A 10,878-nucleotide genomic window follows, 5' to 3' on the forward strand; every position below is an offset into this window, starting at 1 on the left:
ATTTACATGAATTTCTTCATGAATCCAATAGTAAAAACCCTGGTAATTCACCTGATGCAATACAGCGCCACCTACTGTTCAGAATTCTTAATGCAGGCTTATTTTTCAATACTTTAATTTATCTGATTTTTCTAAAATTCTCTATAACAATTATCACAAGATTACTTCTAGGCATATTTTGGACAACAAGCAAAAAAATCAAACAAAGAGAACTAAAAAAGGAAAGTTAATGGCAGCGGTGGGATTCGAACCCACGCCTCCAGAGAGACTGGAGCCTAAATCCAGCGCCTTAGACCGCTCGGCCACGCTACCTTATGAGTCCAATTGAAGGAATAAAGATGGACACTGAGATATGTCGCACCTCCATCACAGTGTATTGAACTAGAGTTGTCATCCAGCCAAGTCAGCAACTAAAACCAATTTGCACAGTTGCTTGAAGGGAATGTATCATCAGAAAATGACCTACTGTGCAAATCAGGTTTATGTATTTCTTTTTAATTAATAATATTTTTAGATCATTTTTAATATCATGATCCGAATTAAAAAAAAAAAAAAAATCTTGCAATTTGCAACTGACGACAAATTGCCAACCAATGACTTCCCACATATGCGCGATGGGAGACAAGTCTGGAGATGCTGCAGACCACAGTAGCACGTTTAGGCTACGCAGGCTACTCATAGTAGCATCAGCAACATGTTGGACAACACTCCTGACAGTAGAGTTGGTGGAATCAATGAACAGGATCCAGGCCCAAGTGTTCTGCTGGGAAGTATATTACACCCGTATGCTATTTTATTATTATTTTTTATTACTAATTTGTTTATAGTTTAATTTTACAAACTGACTTTATTGATAGTTTGACACTTCCTGTTTGGAGAGATTTGTCATTTAGGACTTTGCAGGGGTGTATGGTGGCTATAATAATTGAGAGTGATCAATATGACTCACCGTCTAGACACCGAGCGCCTGATTTCGCTCGTGCCGCAGTATCCTGAACTATGGGACATTTGGGAGGAGTCATATCAAAAGAATTTGCTTTTGATAATAAAGAATTCTCGAAAGAAAGTTATAATATTTCAAATAGGTTAATGGAGAGAGGGTATACAAATAATGTTGTAAGTCAGTCTTTCAATAAGGTAAAGCAGCTAGTAAGAGATAAAATGCTAACCTCGAATAAAAATGCCATCAATACTAATAAGAACAAACATTAAAATTACTTTCAGTATGTCCTTTGATAATAAAGAATTCTCTAAAGTTATAATATTCAAAATAGATTAATGGATAGCCGCTATACAAATAATGTTGTAAGTCAGTCTTTCAATAAGGTAAAGCAACTAGCAAGAGATCAAGTGCTAACCTCGAATAAGTATCAATACTAATAAGAACAAACATCCAAATTACTTTCAGTATGTCCTATAGTCTCCAATATAACGAGATTACACGCATTATTTCTAGATATATCCCTATTTTCTATCAAGATGACTCTTAATTAAATTCTAAAAAATGGGTACAGATGTGTAGCAAAAAGAGGCTGCTCATTAGGAAATATACTGTCACCTAGTTTACATCATGGAAAGCCTGGCAATAGTACTTGGCTTTCCGTAAAAGGCTTTTTTTAATTGCACAGGTAATAAGTGTAACATGTGCAAATATGCCAAAAAAAAAAACATTTCTGACCACATCAAAATAAATTCCTTTATCAATTTGTAATACACAATATGTGATTTACTGTATAGGCTGTGAGATTTACAGTACCAAATATATTGGTTGTACTAGCCACAAACTGAAGAAAAGAATTTCGGAACATATACAGAACATTAATAGCAATAATAAATCATATTCAGGTGTGACAAGGCACTTTATTGACATACATAATGCCAGCACTAACAGTCCTTTTTTCTTTGGTTTGGAAAAAGGTTTCCTCACCCAACACATTCCTTGGATTATTAAACTGGATACGAAATTTCCTGATGGCATGAAATATAGAAATGACATCATTGGTGATGAACGAGCGTGCTTGCAACTGCTCGGTGCTCGCCCGAGCATCTCACTGTTCGAGATGCTCGGCGAGTATTTCCGGGGTTGCTCGGGCTGGAACTCAGGTCCCCTCCCTGCATGTTTGGTGCTGTTTAGAGAGCCAATGAACATGCAGGGATTGCCTGCCACTCATTGTAATGCCACAGCCATGGTGGTTGTGGCATTACAGTGATTGGCTGGCCGCACAGCGTCATCAGGTCTATGTAAGATAGGGCGCGGCCATGCTCGTCACAGTCTACCCAGGCAGAGTAGGGAGAGGTCCTCTGAGTGAGGGAGAGAATTGGCGGTTTATTCGTTAGGTATTCCACAGCAAGATACATATACATCTGAACTAACAGTCCTTCTGAGGACTAATCCAGCTGCATATATTACTAATGATAGCAGAAGTTAGGCAGGCAGAGTTTGTGGACACTGTATATAGCAGAATAGGGTTCATTGCACATTCTGTCTGCTGCTGCTGTTATCCATAGCCCTTGATATCAGGGCTAATTTTTTTTTGCTCTTAATCCTGATTATTTGCTTAAAAAGCCATATGATGCACCATTTTACTGCTCCATTTGCTTGATGGCAAAATACAGCCAGATTTTTTTTTTTATTTTATTCGCATTACTGTATTGTGGAAGCAGAGAAACTTGTCCATCATCAGATGTGATCCCATATTACTGCCGTAATAATCGTCACATTTTTTTGAGCAGCCAAACATTACACCCCATTTAAAGTCTTGCAGTTGTGTGTTGTTCAAACCTATTCACACTTGTTTGCTGACCAATATCATACTTATAGGCTACTGCCTAAAACCATGGTCATCAGACGTGATCCCATATTACTGTGGCAATAATCGTAACATTTTTGGAGCATGCCAAATATTACCCTCCAATTAAAGTCTGCCAGCTGTGTGTTGTTCAACCTAGTCACACTTAGTCACTGACCAATACCATATCCTAGCGCTACTGCCTAAAATCATGGTCATCAGACGTGATCAGATATTACTGTGCAAATAATCCAGAATTTTGTGGGAGCGTGCCAGATATTACACTCCATTTAAAGTCTGGCAGTTGTGTGTTGTTCAAGTCTATTCACACTTGGTCACTGACCAATATTATACTAATAGACCACTGCCTAAAACTGTGGTCATCAGTCGTGATCCCATACTACTGCGGTAATAATAGTGACATTTTTGGGAGAGTGGCAGATATTACACTCCATTTAAAATCTGCCAGTTGTGTGATGTTCAAACCTATTTACACTTGGTCGCTGACCAATATTATGCTAGTAGGCCACTGTCTAAAACTGTGGTCTTGAGACGTGATCCCATATTACTGTGGCAATAATTGTAACATTTTTGGAGCATGCCAAATATTACCCTCCAATTAAAGTCTGCCAGCTGTGTGTTGTTCAACCTAGTCACACTTAGTCACTGACCAATACCATATCTCTAGCGCTACTGCCTCAAATCATGGTCATCAGACGTGATCAGATATTACTGTGCTAGTAATCCAGAATTTTTGGGGAGCGTGCCAGATATTACACTCCATTTAAAGTATGCCAGTTGTGTGTTGTTCAAACCTATTTACACTTGGTCGCTGACCAATAGCCTATCTGTGAACAATGTTGTCAGAGTATTATGCCACTTTTACGGACTGACAATAAAACATACATAAACGAAGCTAAAATGGATTTTCCTGGAAGAAAAAAACATTCTTTGCAGGGTCATGACTTGTATATAAGGCCAAATAAATAACAAACCAAACAAAACGTTATGGACTGTGAAAGAGATTTATGCGACCAGAATGAACACTCATCTTGAGCTGATGATACCACATAGCAGCACCTGTCCCTATTGTAAATGCATCTAACAGTGGTATCAATAGGGAATAGAATAGATTTGTATTTTTTTCTGCAGCTAGCAATATAAGGCAAAAATACCTGGCTGAATCGGTGTAATACGCTATCCATACTGCGATAGCTCACCCGTAAACAAATTTCAGGTAAGACACATAATATTCTGGAATATAGAATCTATTTGAATTGTCCTTCCCATTATTAAGGCGTGGGTCTCCTCTACTGTTATTGCGTATGCAGCAATTTCAAGGGCTCTCAAAAATTAGGACGCACTCCAATACACATTTGAAGAGACGTAAAAGAAAAAACTATAAAAACACAGCAGGATCTTTAGTGTAAAAACCAGACTTGCCAATGTAACCTTAATGTAATCACATTCTACAGCTCCTGCACCATCTCCTCTTCGGCCTCCATCTCCGAAATGACATCCATCGCAAGCTGGAAGCACTGTAGCACTGCCTCGGCCAAGCAGCAACAAGCTGGCTGAAGATAATATGCTTAGGTGACAAACTGCACACCGCTGCAGAGTTGCTGAAAGCTGTAACAGAGCAGGCAGATCTGTGGCTCTCACCGCTAAACATACAGCCAGGCATGGTCGTGTGTGACAATGGGCAGAACTTGGCGATGGAGAAATGACAGCAGGAGTAGATATGGTTTTCCCCTATGCCAGTCCTTTCACCGACCTAAAGAATATGGCTGTTGTGAAATACAACTCTCATCGACATGCAGCCCTGGCTAAGAAAAGTCTGTGTGAAGGTTCCTGGATACTCTATGGCTGCTTTTTTACTATGGACTGGCTCCAGCAATCTAGAAGACTTAAGATGCCATTTGGCACCTTGGCAAAGCCCAATTCTGTTCTCCCTCTGATATCTAACAAACAGGTCATGCTGGACAAACTTGCTGAACAATGTTTGGGCAGTGTAAGTTGGCTAACGGACACATAGTTGATGGAGGCATGTATCACAGAGATGTCTGTCATCGGTGGTGTAGTCCTGGAATGTTGCTCTAGTGCACGTAAGCACTAAGAGGATTGTTTGGTGCATCTGGGTCCAGGTTTTACGGGTAGCTGGAGAGATGGGCGGGTCTGGTTACCCACATACCTCACCTCCGGGTGTGGTTAGCAAGGTAAAATGGAGTCCGTTGTTTGACACATGGTCTCTGTCTGAGGAGGAAGAGGTCCTCTTGTGTGGTGTGACTGGGACTGGTTCTCAAGAGACTTTGGCTAAAGAACTTTTTACTTTGTTTGCCTGAACTGAAGGCTGTTTATTTTCCTTTGCTTATGGCTGATTTATGACACCGCAATAAACCCGAATGGACTTTTAAATGAAAACGCTTCCTGTTTTGCCTACCGACGCTCCCATGTGAGTAGAAATCCCACAGCAGCCAGTCTACCAAATAAAATTCCCGAGATATGGAAATTGTGGATGGCTTCGCTTCTGGTACTGGGTGCTAATACCAAACCATGCCGTGCCATTCACTGGATATTCCAGGCTGGTTGGAGACAAGCTCATTCCCAAAGAAAAGTACCAGCAAGCTAAGGAGATCGTGGCCTCTATCATCATGAAGGAGTTAGCTCGTTGTCTAGGGGACCGCTGCTGTCTACCTTGTGAACATTGTGTTGAAGCTTGGAAGGATTAAGAGGTTACACTGGCGAGTCTGGTTTTTATACTAAAGATACTGCAGAGTTTTTATCTATATATTTTTTATTAATTTGGTCTTATATTGTCACGGGTGTGTCGCCACGAAGATCGTCACGATTACACAGCCTGACTTCTCGCAGCTGACTTTTTGGTGCTTTGTGTTTTCGGCAGTGAGGGAGTTAATTCTCTCTCTCTCTGTGCTAGACGAGGTCCAGCCTCGCCCAGCTGCAATCAATGCTGCTGTAGTGAGTCTCCTTCAAATACCTGCTGGTCTGTTTGGGAAGTGTCGGTGAAAGCATTTCATACAGACTTACAGAGCGGATCGTAGTATTTGGAGTTTCTGAGATAAGTGTATTTGGAGTGTTTTTTCCCTTCCTCCCTTTATCATTTATCTCCTTTCCCGTTGGTGTTCCCTCTGTTGTAGTTGTGTAGTTTTTGTTTGCAAGGTGGTTTTGGTTTTTCCCTTGTACTGTCTCGTTCGTCTAAGTACTGTGTGTGGGCATATTATTACTTGTCCTCTTTTGTTGTGATCGGGGTCCTTCTCAGGACTAGATTACTTAGGTGCAGGGATCCTCAGAAGGTAGGGGTTACGCTGGCGGCCTGGACCTCTGTACCTTTAACAGTACCTCCAGGTTGAGGGATTAGTCAGGGCCCCAGCTTAGGGTCAGCTTAGGCCCCCTACCTCCAGTATACAGAGACAGCGTGACATTTTCACCGACCCACTTAGTTTTTCTCCAGCTACCATGGATCCAGTAGCCGGTCTAGCTCGGCAGTTGCAGAGTTTGTCCATGGAGCTGGCGGACGTTAGGTCCAAGGTTTTGCATCCTCTGGAGCAAGCCGGACCAGAACCTAAAGTAGCTCTCCCTGACAGGTTCACTGGGGGGCGGGACAAGTTTTTTGTTTTCCGGGAGGCATGCAAATTGTACTTTCGGCTGCGGCCTCGGTCATCGGGGAGTGAAGAACAAAGGGTGGGAATTGTCATCTCGCTCCTACAAGGGGACCCACAATCTTGGGCGTTCTCTCTTCCCCCGGGCTCCCCGGCTCACCAGTCAGTGGATAGGTTTTTCGCTGCTCTGGGACTCGTATATGATGACCCAGATCGGATCTCCCTTGCTGAGTCCAAGTTACGTAGGATCCAGCAGGGAGATCGTCCGGCGGAGGAATTCTGTTCGGAGTTCCGTAGGTGGGCCACGGACACCCAGTGGAATGACCCGGCTCTTAGGAGCCAGTTTTGTCAAGGTTTATCCGACAAATTACAGGATGTGTTGGCACAGTATGACTCTCCCGCGTCACTGGAAGCCGCTATGGCCCTGGCTATTCGCGTTGACAGACGGCTTCGGGAGAGGTGCGGGATAACTCGACCCCCTGTGATGACTCCACCTCCTACAAGGTCCCCTCATATGGTGGTTCCCCTGGTCAGTCCAGAGGAGCCTATGCAATTAGGAGGGGCATCATTTCGGGGGAGGGGACCGGTGGTGCGCCATAAGACAGGAAGGTGTTTCTTCTGCGGGAGAAAGGGACATTTTATTGGGGGGTGTCCATCCCGTCCCTTGCAGAGTGAAGAGTCGTCGGAAAACTGTTGATCCCAGGTTGTGTGGTGGACGGCAATCTGGGAGTAGGTATTTCGTCCCTAGGTTCGTCTCAGTTTCTCGTACCGGCGGAGGTGGTGGTGGGTACGAGAACTGAGAGGATATCTGTTCTTCTGGATAGTGGGGCCGGGGCTAATCTGGTTGATGCTCGGTTTGCCCGGGTTCAAGGTATGCGATTGAGTGAGTTGGCTAAACCCATCCCCATATTCTCGATCGATGCCAGGCCTCTCGGTCAGGGAAGTTTTTTGCAAGCTGTGCATGACGTAAAACTTCAAGTGGGGGCGATACATAAAGAACTGTTGTCTTGCTACGTGTTGGAGGGTCTTCCCACTCCTATAGTGTTGGGCCTTCCTTGGTTAACTAAGCATAACCCGGTTATTAATTGGCAAACCAGAGAGATAAGCCAATGGAGTAAATTCTGTAATAAAAACTGCATGAACACGGTCATCGGTGCGGTTACTCCTTGGGTCTTACCTCCATTTCTGGCGGACTTTGAGGATGTATTCTCGGAGAAAGGGTGTCAGGAACTACCTCCTCATCGCGAGTATGACTGTTCTGTAAAACTGCTCCCTGAGGCCAAGTTACCTAAAGCTAGGTTGTATAACCTTTCTGGTCCTGAGAGGCAGGCCATGAAGGATTATATTTCAGAAAGTCTGGCTAAGGGGCATATTAGACCTTCATCTTCACCGGTGGCTGCGGGGTTCTTCTTTGTTAAGAAGAAAGATGGAGGCCTACGCCCTTGCCTGGATTTCCGTGAACTTAATCGGATTACGGTCCGAGATCCGTATCCACTCCCACTTATTCCCGATCTCTTTAATCAGATCGTGGGCGCCAAATGGTTCTCTAAGTTGGATCTCAGGGGGGCGTACAATCTGATTAGGATGAAGGAGGGGGATGAGTGGAAGACGGCGTTTAACACTCCGGAGGGGCATTATGAGAACCTTGTCATGCCATTCGGTCTGACTAATGCCCCGGCGGTGTTCCAACACTTTGTTAATGACATTTTTCGCCGCCTGGTGGGACAGTTTGTTGTCATATATCTGGATGATATCTTAATTTACTCGCCGGATCTGGTGTCTCATCAGGAGCACGTTAGGCAGGTGTTACAGATCTTGCGGGATAATAAACTGTATGCCAAATGGGAGAAGTGTGTGTTCGCCGTACAGGAACTCCAGTTTTTAGGCTTCCTGGTTTCAGCGTCCGGTTTTCGTATGGACCCTGGGAAAGTGCGGGCAGTTCTTGAGTGGGATCGGCCAGAGAATCTTAAGGCACTACAACGTTTCCTGGGGTTTGCTAATTATTACCGGAAGTTCATTCGTAATTTCTCGTCCATGGTTAAGCCTCTCACAGACATGACTAAAAAGGGGACGGATTTTTCTAGGTGGTCTGACAAGGCTTGTCAAGCATTCTCCTGCTTGAAAAAATGTTTTGCCTCGGCACCCATACTCATTCAACCTGATGCGTCACAGCCATTCATTGTAGAGGTAGACGCTTCCGAGGTAGGGGTGGGAGCAGTATTGTCACAAGGTTCGTCCCCTGGTAAGTGGCATCCGTGCGCCTTTTTCTCTAAAAAATTGTCGTCCGCTGAGAGGAATTACGATGTCGGCAATAGGGAACTCTTGGCCATTAAGTTAGCTTTTGAGGAGTGGCGCCATTTTTTGGAGGGGGCAGTCCATCCGGTCACCGTCATCACCGATCACAAGAACCTGCTATATCTGGAGTCCGCGAAACGTCTGAATCCCAGACAAGCTAGGTGGTCATTGTTTTTTACCAGGTTTAATTTTGTCGTTACATATCGTCCTGGGTCAAAAAATGTAAAGGCGGATGCCTTATCTCGCAGTTTCCCTGGGGCCGGGAATACGGACGACCCGATTCCTATCCTTCAGGAGGGGGTGGTGGTTTCGGCAGTATGCTCTGAGCTGGAGGAGGAGGTATTGGAGGCTCAGGGGGACGCCCCTGTTGGACCTCCGGGGAGACTGTTTGTTCCAGATCAGTTGCGACAAAAGTTGATCGAGGCACACCATAACTCAGTTTTGGCAGGACACCCGGGGAGTAAAGCAACTGTGGATCTCCTCTCGCGTCGGTTTTGGTGGCCTAACTTACATAAGGAGGTGGTAACTTTTGTCGCGTCCTGTGGGGTTTGTGCGCGCTCTAAGACCTCACATACCCGTCCGTCTGGGGCCCTCTTACCTTTGAAGATCCCGGAGCGTCCTTGGACTCATCTGTCTATGGACTTTATTACGGACCTCCCTCCGTCTTCGGGTAAAACGGTCATACTCGTTGTAGTGGACAGGTTCAGCAAGATGGCACATTTTATCGCTCTTCCGGCTCTCCCTAATGCTAAAACTCTTGCGCAGGTGTTCATTGGGGAGATTGTGAGGCTTCACGGGGTACCCTCCGATGTGGTGTCTGATCGGGGGTCTCAGTTTGTGTCCAAGTTCTGGAAGGCGTTTTGTGCACGGCGGGGGATGCATTTGTCATTCTCATCGGCTTTTCACCCTCAGACCAATGGTCAGACGGAACGTATGAACCAGAGCTTGGAGACATATCTCCGGTGTTTTGTGTCAGAGAACCAGGAGGACTGGGCTTCTTTCTTACCTCTGGCAGAGTTTGCTCTTAATAATAGGCGGAGCGAGTCCACTGGTAAGTCCCCGTTTTTTGGGGCATATGGTTTTCACCCCCAGTTTTGTACTTTCAGTAGGGGGGGCTCTTCGGGGGTTCCTGAGGAGGAACGATTTTCCTCATCACTCGCTTCAGTATGGAGAGGGGTGCTGAAGAATCTGAATACTATGGGGAACCGATACAAACGTATGGCTGATAGGAGGAGAGTGTCTGGTCCGGACCTAAGTGTGAACGATCGGGTATGGTTGTCTACCAGGAATATTAAACTTAAGGTTCCCTCCTGGAAACTGGGTCCCAGGTTCATCGGGCCGTACAGAATCAGTTCTATTATTAATCCGGTGGCATTCCGTCTTGACCTCCCCCCTACGTTTAAAATTCACAACGTGTTCCACAGATCGTTGCTTAAGAGGTATGTGGCGCCGGTGGTACCGTCACCTTTACCTCCCCCTCCAGTGGTGGTCAATGGTAACTTGGAGTTCCAGGTATCAAGGGTCATCGATTCACGTTTTAATCGCCGGTCCCTTCAGTACCTGGTTCATTGGAAAGGGTATGGTCCTGAGGAGAGGATGTGGGTTCCTGCGTCGGATATTAACGCAGACCGATTGGTTCGGGCCTTCCACACGACTCACCCGGATAAACCTGGCCCTGAGGGTCCGGAGGCCCCTCGTAGAAGGGGGGGTACTGTCACGGGTGTGTCGCCACGAAGATCGTCACGATTACACAGCCTGACTTCTCGCAGCTGACTTTTTGGTGCTTTGTGTTTTCGGCAGTGAGGGAGTTAATTCTCTCTCTCTCTGTGCTAGACGAGGTCCAGCCTCGCCCAGCTGCAATCAATGCTGCTGTAGTGAGTCTCCTTCAAATACCTGCTGGTCTGTTTGGGAAGTGTCGGTGAAAGCATTTCATACAGACTTACAGAGCGGATCGTAGTATTTGGAGTTTCTGAGATAAGTGTATTTGGAGTGTTTTTTCCCTTCCTCCCTTTATCATTTATCTCCTTTCCCGTTGGTGTTCCCTCTGTTGTAGTTGTGTAGTTTTTGTATGCAAGGTGGTTTTGGTTTTTCCCTTGTACTGTCTCGTTCGTCTAAGTACTGTGTGTGGGCATATTATTACTTGTCCTCTTTTGTTGTGATCGGGGTCCTTCTCAGGA

The 10,878-nt window shown here is 45.2% G+C and overlaps 1 non-coding gene across 1 annotated transcript; it reads right to left on the reverse strand.

Moving 5' to 3' along the window:
* Positions 1 to 230: 230 nt before the first annotated feature.
* On the reverse strand, positions 231 to 312 carry TRNAL-UAG (transfer RNA leucine (anticodon UAG)). Its single transcript has one exon. It is a non-coding gene; the product is annotated as a tRNA-Leu (tRNA).
* Positions 313 to 10,878: the final 10,566 nt, after the last annotated feature.

The sequence above is a fragment of the Phyllobates terribilis genome, unplaced genomic scaffold (assembly GCF_046119375.1).
Source record: "Phyllobates terribilis strain yellow unplaced genomic scaffold, ASM4611937v1 Scaffold_12__6_contigs__length_324123572, whole genome shotgun sequence".
Taxonomy (NCBI): Eukaryota; Metazoa; Chordata; class Amphibia; order Anura; family Dendrobatidae; genus Phyllobates; species Phyllobates terribilis.